At 49.6% G+C, this 10,878-nt stretch overlaps 2 long non-coding RNA genes across 3 annotated transcripts in view; one reads left to right on the top strand and one right to left on the bottom strand.

Annotated features, from left to right (window-relative positions):
* Window positions 1-351: 351 nt before the first annotated feature.
* Window positions 352-10,878, top strand: part of LOC115613009 — a 33,509-nt gene continuing 22,982 nt past the window's right edge. The window contains exon 1 of one of the 2 annotated variants that reach the window (XR_003993231.1): window positions 352-726. This is a non-coding gene — a long non-coding RNA (uncharacterized LOC115613009). The remainder of the gene's footprint in view (window positions 727-10,878) is intronic. The other variant, XR_003993232.1, reaches the window with a different exon arrangement.
* Window positions 6,338-8,343, bottom strand: LOC115613010. The gene is made up of 3 exons (XR_003993233.1): window positions 8,140-8,343; window positions 6,721-6,881; window positions 6,338-6,584 (listed from the first exon to the last, which is right to left on the bottom strand). It is a non-coding gene; the product is annotated as an uncharacterized LOC115613010 (long non-coding RNA).

The raw sequence follows: 10,878 nt of genomic DNA, 5'->3' as shown, positions 1-10,878 counted from the left end.
TGTGTTTTATTATTTTTTAAACGTTGTTCTGCCCGCTATAAATTAGAAGGATTTTTTTTTTTTCTTTGCTCACCCCGTTTACTTCTTAATCTTTTTCTCTTTCTTTTTTTTTTTTTTTTTTTTTTTTCTTGAGCCTTTTCATTCACTGGTTGCAAAAGAAAAGGGGGTTGGTCAACACCAAAATGGCAAAGTTCAGCTTGGGGGAAAAGAGAAAAAAAAAGGAGGAAAAAAAAAGAAAGAAAAAGAAAAACCTCCAGCTACCTACAAAGGGGCTCAGGGCTTTGTAATGGCAGAAAGAAACAAAAATGAAAAGAAAATTGCAGTTGAGGCTAAAGTGTGAGAGTGTGTTTGTGTGTATGTATATCTGTGTGTATTTTTAAAGGTTTCTTTGAACTGCCTTTGTGCTGACTAGGCAAAGCTCCTTGCCAATGCTAGTCACGGTTTAAGGAACTTTGAGTTAACCTCTTATATCGAATGAATCTTTTCATTTGGAAACCAATAAATCTCAATCTCTAGCCACCTTTTGTAGAACAGGCTGGGGCTTACCAAGGCAAGGATGAAGCTTATAATAAAGAAGAGATAAAGTTTGCCAAAGTTTGGTGTTGGGTTGTTTGAGGGTTTGTTGTTTTTTTTTTCCCTTCCCCTTCTGTTGTAAATAAAAGTTTTGGAGATGGCAGCATTTGGAAGCAATCCGGAGAAGGACTCGGATCTATGCATTGTTTCACAGTAAGCCTATTTACTTAAATAGAGTCTTCAGGGATTCAAACACGAAAATGATTTATAGTTTTCCAACAAGTCATTATTTTGGTCAGTTGTTGAGGGTGGGGTTGGGGAAGAGGAGGGGGGTCCATGTAGTCTGATAATCAATGTGTGCCTCTGGAAAGTGAAAAGGGAGGAGTAGGGAGGGGAGGGTTCTGCAGATAAGTAGGGTTAACACTATAAACATTGCAGACAATTGAGTTTTCCCATCTGAGCGGGACTTGGGGAGAAAAGGGGTCTTCACATTTATCAGGCATTGTGGGGGGAGTGTGTGTGAATGAGAGGGAGGTGGGAGAAAATACATTTCTCGAGTCAGTTTGGAGTCACTCCTTTGGTTTCTGACTTGCACTTTTGCATATTGGGTATAATTTCTTTGAAGTACTTTGAAACCCAGAATTGCGTCTAATCTTTGGATGGGAGATGTGACCACAAGAACCAATGTTATGATTTATTTTTTCAGTACTTATCTCCTGTCTAGTCTCCCTCGCTCGCCCTCTCGCTGATTATGCCATATTTATACGTGTGTATACATTAGATACATATTATATATATATAATGCCCCCGTAGACATCTTTTAAAAAATCATTTGCAGTTTCTCTTCCACGGAGGCGCAGTTCATTTCTCAACCCCTCTCTTTATCCTGTTTTATTTCAAGACGCTGTCTTCTTGCCGTCTCCAAATTGTTCCCATCCAGGAGTTATTAATTACTCTTACAAGGCGGGAGATTCTTAACTAATAACAAAGTTGTAAATTACCACCTTCCCTCAAATATTTCTCATTTGTCAACCCTGATTGATTTGATTAATATTCCACCGGCTGAGATCATTTCAAGTTGCACGATATAATCAGCAGCACCAGGCTACTCAGCAGAGCTTCTGCTTTCGGAGAAGGTTTCTCTCTAGCCCTTAAGCTGAAGTGTATTTTGCATTGGCTCCAGAGGAGGTAAACGCGGACCTATGGCTTAGAGGACTTTGAGGAGCAGGGGCTTAATACTGTGCCACGAAATAAAATGAACCAAGCGTGTCTGTTTGGTCTAAGAAAAAAAAAAAAAAAAAAACAAACAAAAAAAAAAAACAAGGAAAAAAAAATCAGAAAGGAAAAAGAAACGAATGATAAACCCTTGCGTAAGCCTGGAGGAAAACCCGAGTTTCAGCCCTGCCTGAACTCTCCCACAGTACCTCGTTGCCTTCCATCCAGACTGTCACATAGCCCGGAATAAACACCCAGAACCTCGATTTATGCTTTGCTTGTGGCCTCAGACACACCGAAATAATAATAATAGCACGTAAATTACACTCACCTTCCCCCTCCCCCCTCGAAATGATAGACAATAAACTTGGCTTCAGCCCCTCTCCCTCCACCTCCACTGGGTTTCTGGTTCAAAACCCATCATATTGGCTTAATTACGGAACTGTAAATAACAGTAAATCCTCTGCTTTTAAGGAAAAATAATTAAAAAGTGTCATTTGGGTGAGCTTCCTGCTCAGTGCCGGAGCGGAACCAACGCGCACCTCTGCGCAACCGCGTAGCCCGCACCTACCCACCTGTATATGGGCTACAAGGTGGAAATCACAGTTTGTGTACATACATGTGTGTATATATATATGACTATATGACCCTGCCCACTCGGGCACCCGACCCAGGCTGCTGCCCTTGCAAAACACCCCCAGCCACTGCCTCCGCCACCACTCGAGTTTTAATCTTAATTATATTAAGTGAAGTAGCAGGTTTGCCATGGGATTGAACATGATGCATGACGGCTGCCCGTTAACCGATCGATTGTGAATATCGCCTTTCTTCTCTCTATCGATATTCGCAATACGCCTTATCTGCGGCCGGGGGGGAGCGCTGGGGTTGGAGGGATGCTTATTGTTATTGTTGTTATTATATTTTATTGTGGAAATGTAAAAATGAGAGACCAGAGTGAAATAACATTCCACCCAGTCACCTGCAATTCAATATGCACACAAGAGACGCCGATGTATATGAGACGATTTTAATTATGATTAGAAGACACACTCTGAGCAAGAAAAGAGATTTGGAGGGAGGGGAAGGGGGGGCCGGAGAAGCATTAATGAAATCTTTCCCCGCGATACTAAAAGAAACAAGTGGTTGATACAACGGAGGTGATTTGTCACCCAGCTCCAAAGGGGGGTGGGCGATCGGATCGGAGCATCAGTCCTCCCCCCCCTCCCCGTCTTTTGAAGCACATGATATGCCATGATGCCTGCCTAACAGGCAGAGCCTCACACCACGCCTTTGCCGGGCTCTTCCACCCCGGTGGTACCGGAGCAGCCACCACCCCGTCCCCGCTTCAACCCCCCGCCTCCCGGCTCCCGGGCGCGGAGCGGCGGCGGCAGCTTCGAGCAGCGCCGGGCTTGGGCCTGTAGCAGATTGTATTTGTGCACATGAAACCTTTTGTCTCGGCCGCGGATCGCCGGCGTTTTCAAACGCGGCCGAGAAACAGTTCAGGGTCACTGGCAATTTCCAGCCCCGCACGCAGGAACTGGGGAGCGGAGGAGGGGGGACGACACAGGCGAAAGGTGGCCCTTAGCCAGTCACCCCCTGGCCAGTGGTCACCTTTGGAGGCGGTGAAGGTGTGGGGCGGCTGCGGGAGCTCGGACAGGACCCCCCGCACCCCGGGTCTGCACCCCTCATAACTCCCTCCCCGCTGCTGGGCAATAGCGGCTATTTTTCTCAGGATGTGACTTCCAAGTGGCATAATCTGTAGGAGTGTGAATCTGTTCTCGTTATGTTTGTCCTCTTCGGTATTTCTACAGGCTCTTCTTCCCCCCCCCCCCCCCTCCTTTCTCCCCCCCCCCCCCCCTTTGGTTTTTTTTCGGTATAAATTAACTCATACTGAAACCACCAGATTGTTCCGAGGAGACTACCTCCCTAATGACTTCATCTCCAAAAGTTGACTGACACTCTAGCGAACTGCCAACACCTGTTTCCCAGCACCCAGACTCCAGAACCCACCAGACCTCGTAAATTTAGCTTCTCCCTTCTTTCCTCCCCCTCCTTCTCCCTTAATAGATGACGTGAATATCTAAAGGGAAGGGGGAGGGGGAGATGGAACTAGGTCACATTTGAAAGTTTTTTATTTTTCGTCTCTTCTAAGCGAAATCTGGAGATAAAAGGGCCGGACACCTTCAACCGCTGCCTGCCCCTATGGGGTGCCCGGGGCCGGTGGCAGCCCCAGGGTCGGGCACAGGGCTGGGGGCAGCCCGCTGGTCCTGCACAGACGGTTTAGGTACAAAGCTCAGTCCTGGCCGGCAGGTCTTCGGGGTGGTAATCACGACCCCAAAACCTTTCCTTCCTCCGGTGCCTCTTTCCGAAAGTGCTTCAGGTCTCGGGCTCTTCGGCCCCTCCCAGGTTCCGCAGGGTCTTCGGCACCCCGCGACGCCGATGCGGCCTCGCTGCAAGGATGGTGCCAGGCCGGGCCTGGGGACAGGGGTGGCAATGAGCAGCAGCAGCACTGGGAGAGCAGCCCCGGGATGGGAGGAGGATGAGGACGGCAGCGGGGGTCCCACCCGGAGCCTGCGGGGGGGACGTACCCGGCTGCAGCTCGTGGGTATCGGGACACTGGAGGTGGCAACGCATGGTCCCTCCTCCTGTGCACTGCTCGGTCCCCCGCGGTCCCCGTCATTCCCCGCACGGGGTTCGGAGGTTCGCTCTCGGGAGGGGGAAAAAAAAAAGAAAAGAGAGAAATGTGCTCTGTCAAAGGGGCAAAATCGTTTCCAGCTGCGGCCGCAGCCTTGCCGGAGAGCCTGCGGAGCGAACGGGCCGGGCGGCTGGGCTTCAGCCGGGAACGGGCACCCGGAGCCCTGCAGCCCCTCTCCTCTCCAGGGCGGCCGGGGCCGGGATGATCCAGACCCCCATCGTCTCCCCTTGCTCATCATGCAAGGGGGCTCTGCCCCTCCTCTGGCCTCATCTCCCTCCTCCCCAAGGTCCCACTCTGCCCTGGGGAGCTTTCGCGGCCGGGCCTACAGCCCAGTGCAGAAGGAGGGCGACGAAAGCCCCGCAGTGCCCTGCGGCATCTCGGCGGGATGCTCCTTAATCCCGGCAGCATCTCCCCTTCCCAACCCCCTCCTCATTGCTTCAGGGGAGCTGCACACCCGGGAGGAGCCGGTCGGCTGCCTTGAACACCCAGGGCATGGGTTCTATGTGTCCTGGCGAGAGGGGAGAGATTTGTGGGGGTCTGGGTTAAGGTGACTTTGCAGCTGTCTCCATCCCGAGTGGAAACGCCCGGCTCTTGGAGGATTCAATTCCCCCCCGCTTTCATATAAAGTTGGAAGTTGTCTTCTCTAGAAAAGAACCTCCTGGAAATTAATAGGCTGCAAACATAATTAACAGGTGGAATACGCAAAACGTTTGAGGTGTTTAAAAGGCTCATGGCAGATCCGCGTGTCTGTGCGAGATACCGAGATGTTGCAAGTGCTGGATATTAATGGGCAGGTTTTACGTAGCCTGAAAAAAAAAAAAAAGAAAAAAACCCAAGAAAAGAAACCAGGTTTTCTTTCTCTCACTCCTCGCTCTCCCTCTCTCTAATCCAGGAATCATTAGCAACCCCCTCTGGCTACATGTTTTGCATCAGTGAAACATTATGACATAGTTGTAATACAAACTCCGCTGACTTGCTCTGCATCTTGTGGTAGGAAGTGCAATAGCAATAAAAGCTATTAGGGGGAAAAAAAAAAAAAAGAAAAAGAGAAAGAAAAGAAAAAAAGACTCCGGGCATTAAGTTGGCTACCTGAAATACCCTTTTTTAACCCCCCAAAAAAGGGAGTGAAAAAAAGGAGTCGGACGGGCAAGGGGGAACCAGGCAACTTCTCAGTGGGATGCGCTGCCCGTACAGGGGGAATTTCTTAGCAATCTTTTCTCCTTCCTGCCTTTTTACCTCTTTTTTTTACCCCTAATTCGGAGTATTTGTCATAATTTTTGGGTGCTGCTGCATCCCCCCGCGCTGCCCTTCGCACCCCGGCTCTTTACAAACCCGGACCGGGGACATTATCTCCCCGTAATATTAATTGTCCAAAGCAGCTTTTGCTCAATTATCTCCCTTCCACCTGTCGCAGCTGTTGGGTTATATTGTTCCCGGTAGAAATTCTCGCCGGAATTCAAAAATAGAGCGATTTTTTCTCTTCTTTTTCTGCTTTCTTTGAACGAATCCAATCGTGGTACCGCCGGCCGGGGGCCCGCATCTCTCTATTTTCTCCATTACTCATTAACTAATATTCACTACTTTCTGGTAAAGTCAAATGGCTCTTAATAGCTCTTTATATTCTCGGAATAACATGTGGATGCTCTTAATCAATACTTAATAGCACGGTTCATGCTAAACAACTGCCGTGTGCGCTGGTGGGCAGTTCTCTGTAAGCAGGAGGGCGAGGAGGAACCGGAGGGTGTTTGTCTTCCCTTGTCACCCAAAGCGAGCCCTGGGAGATGGGGACTTGCCTCCCCATTGCCCCTTCCCTCCCTGCCCGTGCCTCTGCTCCCTCCTCAGAGAAAGCAGAAGGAAGGGACCCCCCAAATCCCAGTCTCCGTGCAGAGGTCAGCGGCGTGCTTAGGAACAGGCTGTGGCACTGCTATCCCCATGGTGAGCCTGAGGGGATAGCTTTCTTTTTATTTCATTTATATTTTTAACAATAATCTCCCCAAAGAGTCTTCCAAGTGCTAAAACTATTTCGAGACTTTTCCTTCTTCTTCTTCTTTACATTTATTTATTCATTCCTTATTACTCCCTTAAGCCCTGCAGAAATTTCGGTCTATATCAGCTAAAGCTGGTGGGCTTTTTTCACCATTTACGTTTGTTATTTTTTTTCCTAGGGAAAACAAAGAGATTAAAACATTTCAAAGCATCCCGAGAAATGCCATAGTTGTATGTGTTCCATGTAGTTACAGAAATGACTCCACCTTCTAAATCCCATTTTGTCAATCTAAAATAAAGTAGTTAAATACCTTTATTTTTATTTCATTTTTGTGCGGAAATTCTGCCAGGAACTCCCATAGCCGGGAAGTGATCCCTATTTTCCTGATTTTAACTGAATGTACATCTCTACCACAGCTGTTGGTGTTACAGGACGCTCCTGGGGTCAGTCTCCCCAAAGGGTTAGGCACCACTGTCAAAAAAAAGGGAAAGGAATAAAAGCAAAGCTCATATAAGGCAGGCGAGAAAAACTCCCCGTTATTTGTTTACAGCTTCCCTGAAACCCTGCGGCTTGTGTTACCCGGTGAAGCCGAACCCCCCTGGTCTCTGCCCGAACCACCCTCAGCGCGGCCCCGGCGCGGTCGGCCCCGCAGGTGCGGGCGGCGGTTACGCGCCTGCAGTTACGCCCTGCGCAGCGAGGTGGCGGTAGGGAGCGCGGCCCGGCCCGGCGGCGGCGCTGGGACGGCTGCGCGGCGCTCCGCGGGTGCGCAGCGGGGAGCGACCACCACCGAATAACCATCACAGTCAAAACCATATATATTTTATTAAACAAAGCCCGTCCGGACACAGCTATCCGCGCCCGGCACCCCCCCACCTTCCCATGCCGGTGCTCATTAACCCGCCTTTCGCACCCGCGGACACTCCGCGGTCCCTGCCCTCCCCACCTTGGCCCTGCTACCCCCTTGCTCAGCCGCGGACCGGCTCCCTCCCGGGACCCCGGCTCCATTTTTACGGGGCCACTGTTATTTTGAGCCATCACTCCCAGGGAGAGCAGAGGTAGGGGAACAACCCGTGTAGTTTATTGGGAGTAATCTCTCCTCCCTCCCAGCTTTGCCCCCTGAAAGCAAACCGCTGGCGCTGCACTTGGGTGGCAGGTTTGTTAATAAACGCCCGTTATCGGCAATAGTTTGATAGAGGAAAACACCCTGAAGGCTCAGGGAGAAAAACTCCCACAAAAGTGAAGGCAGAGTGGCCGGGTTTTATTTTGCCAGCGAAGTTCCTGAACGGTGGGACGAGAGCTGTCATTTCGGATTGCATTTGTGAGAGTTTTGGTTACTGTTTTAACAGCTCTACAAAATAATAATAACAGTTAAAAAGATCTTTTATGGGTCTCTCTTTTCCCTACAACACCCTCAACTGTCTCTGAAATGATCGGTTGGAGAGTTGAAAATAAATAATGCCTTAACGGTGCATGAAAAATACATTAAATGGATCCGAGATACCTTTTCCTTTTAAAATTATGTTTTTATTTCGATTTTCCCCATATTTTAAGCAGCTGCAATTGGAATGCGAGGAAGAAACGAAGACGAGAGTGATTTACTATTAACTCAGCGCTAACTTCCACCTCTCTAGGGGTGGGTAGTACATGTATGATCATATATGGTGCTCTGGCAGTGTGTGTGCTGCATCCCTGCCCTGGTCCTCTTCCGTCCCCTCTGCCACTTTCTCACCTTGCCTGTAACTTTTGGAGCCTGGTGTGTTGATTTTCTTTTCATTATTGTTTTTAATCGCCGCGTTAGGCACACAGGTTCCCCATACAGGTCAGGTCATTAGGAATGTTAGCGTCGAGACAAAGAATTATAAACACGATCTCCAAGTCTCTCTCCATTCATTTCTTCAACCGTTTTATTCGGTTTAAGTGATGAAAAGTGACAGTTCTGAAATAGACAGCTTTTAAAAGTAATGAAGTCAGATGACGCTTTAACCTGTCGATTGCTATAAATCAAGTTTGAAAAAGATGAATGAACAATATTATTTGCTGGCTTAACTAGGAGTTAATACAGTGTCGGGGCAGGAGCTGCGGGGAGCGGAGCCGGCAGTGGGTGCTGAGCCCTTCCCCGAGCCTCCAAAACCACCCTTCAAGCAGCAAATATTCCACCTCGTGCGGAAAGCAGTGTCATTTTCACCCCTTTTATTATAGACCCTCGAAGGGGAAAAAGGGATATTGAAACAATCCCAAACATCCAGCTGGGAAAGAGGAAGCAACTGATATTTTTCCTTTTTTATTTACTTTGTTATTACTATTAATTTTTATTTTTAGAGGCCTTCTGAGGCAAGTTTCGCCGCGTTACCGGTTTTTAAGGCCAAACTGATCTGAGTACTGAACCCACCACCTCTGCTAGGCAATGCAGGAACGTTTTCAAAATAAATATGGTCCGTTTCTTCTCTTTTACCTGATTAATTTATTACCTGCAGGCTGAAAAGGCACCATGTGGGCAAGGGAGGAAAATAAAAAGGAGAAAGAAAGAAAAGACACGAAATTAATCGGGAGGAATAAAAGAGGAAAAGATGGATTATTTTCGTGGGGGAAAAAAAAAAAGACAATTTTCGCTGCCGAAGCTTCTCTCCTTCCAAGTCCAAGTGTGGGCAGAACATCGCCAGTCCCTTCCCGGGCTCGCCTGCAACCCGAAAAGTATTGCAAAGGAAGTAATTAACGCTCCTTTCTAATGAATTATTATGATTGAATTAATGCCTGTGATTACATGTGCGGAGGGTTCCCTCCTGCCGGCTCCCGCCCCTAACCACGGGCTCCCGGGACGGGACCGGGCCGGTACCGACCGTTTGTCTTTCTGGAAAATAGAAACGCTTCCCTGGGGGGTTTTTTTGGGTTTTTTTTTTTTTTTCTCCCCCCCCCCCCCCCCCCCCCCGACATTTTCATTTGGGGTTGTAAAATGGTTTTAAACTAAGTTGCAAATAGCGAAGCAAACGGCGGGAGCCCCGTCTGTGATAGAGGTCCGGGACAGACTTTTTTTATTGCTATTTTCCCCCACTTTCTCTTTCCTGCAGACAGCGTAAATCAAAGCGCTGCTCTTTCGGTTCCCAGCACTATTAACTTCTCTTGATTTTCCCAGTCCTGCCTATTTTTCCTCTAAGGTGGCGAGAGGCAGAGGTGCGATCGATTTTAGGGAAGTCTCGGCGCCCTCATCACCCCCCTACCCTGAGAAATGTAAGAGTAGAGAACGGCGAGAGAAGCGTCAGCTTCACTGTAAAGGTGACCTTTGGGAAAGTTTCTGCACTTTCTCTTTTACCGCTCAAGGACTTTATTTGAAGTTTCTTGGCTGACTACGCGCTCTCCAAAGCTGGAGCTGTCTCTTGCTCTCCCCAAGTATCATTCAACCTAGAAAAAGACTGAGACACAAATACATTTTGCTTCCCTTTTTTGTTTTTGCAAACGCAATTGATCCCGCTGCATGAAGCTTTTTATCTCTCGGAAAATTAATAACCTCTCTCTTTAGGGAAGAGCTTGGGAGAAAGGTGAAACACTTCCGTACCTGTTGCAAGTATCTGGGTTCACAGTCCCCCACTAATTCCCCGTCCCCCTCAGTTTGAACCCCAGTTTGAAGCGCTGTCTCCCCTTATCCCACCCCCTTTCCGCGTGTATTTTCCAGGCACTCCGGGGAGATTTTCCCGAGGTTTATTCGCACGGAGAGAGCGGCAGGAGAAGATTTATTATTACGGTAGAAGTTTGCAGGGGCGACCGCGGCCCAGCTTCCCCTGCACCCCCGTCGGGGCCACCACCAACCCAGAGCTGCCCTCGCTTGGGGCTGGGGCTGGAGCGCGTCGCCTGGCCCGGCAGCCTCGGGGTGCCCCGACGCCGGGGAAAAGGCCACGGAAAGAAACTTTCCCCTCTATGATTGTGTTACCTTTGGCTGAACGTGTAATGAAAATCCTCGGAAAATGTTACACAACACGAGGATACCCTTTTGGAGCAAAGTTTCCAGAAAAGCCTGACCGCTTCCCCCGGGAGCGAGGGACGATGCTGGGGGCGACGTGATCTCCCGGGAAGTGCCAGCGCATCCTCCGCGGTCCCACCGCGGCTTCCCCCCTTCCCTCCGCCGAAACGCGATCCCGAAAATAATATAACCCGTCTGCAGCCACAGACATATCTCTCGCCCTTACAGTGTTACAAAGAGCATTTAAACTAATCAGGGCGCTCCCCACGGCTGCTAATTAGGGAGGGAGGGAAAGGAGGGAGGGCGGGCGATAGCGCGGCCGCGGGGTTTGCGCCGGGAAGAGCTCGGGGGTTGTACCCCCCCTCCCCGGGGGTGCGGGGTACGGAGGGGCCGGGGTTGCTGCTTTGCCCCCAGCCGGGCAACGCGTTGTGCTGCCGGTACGGGCGGGCGCTGCCTGCAGGAGCGGAGGGACGCGGGAGGAGGCGGTGAGGGGACGCACACCGGGACACGCCGCTG

This window comes from Strigops habroptila, chromosome 9 (genome assembly GCF_004027225.2).
Source record: "Strigops habroptila isolate Jane chromosome 9, bStrHab1.2.pri, whole genome shotgun sequence".
Taxonomy (NCBI): Eukaryota; Metazoa; Chordata; class Aves; order Psittaciformes; family Psittacidae; genus Strigops; species Strigops habroptila.
This window is presented reverse-complemented; position numbering and strand designations above follow the sequence as displayed.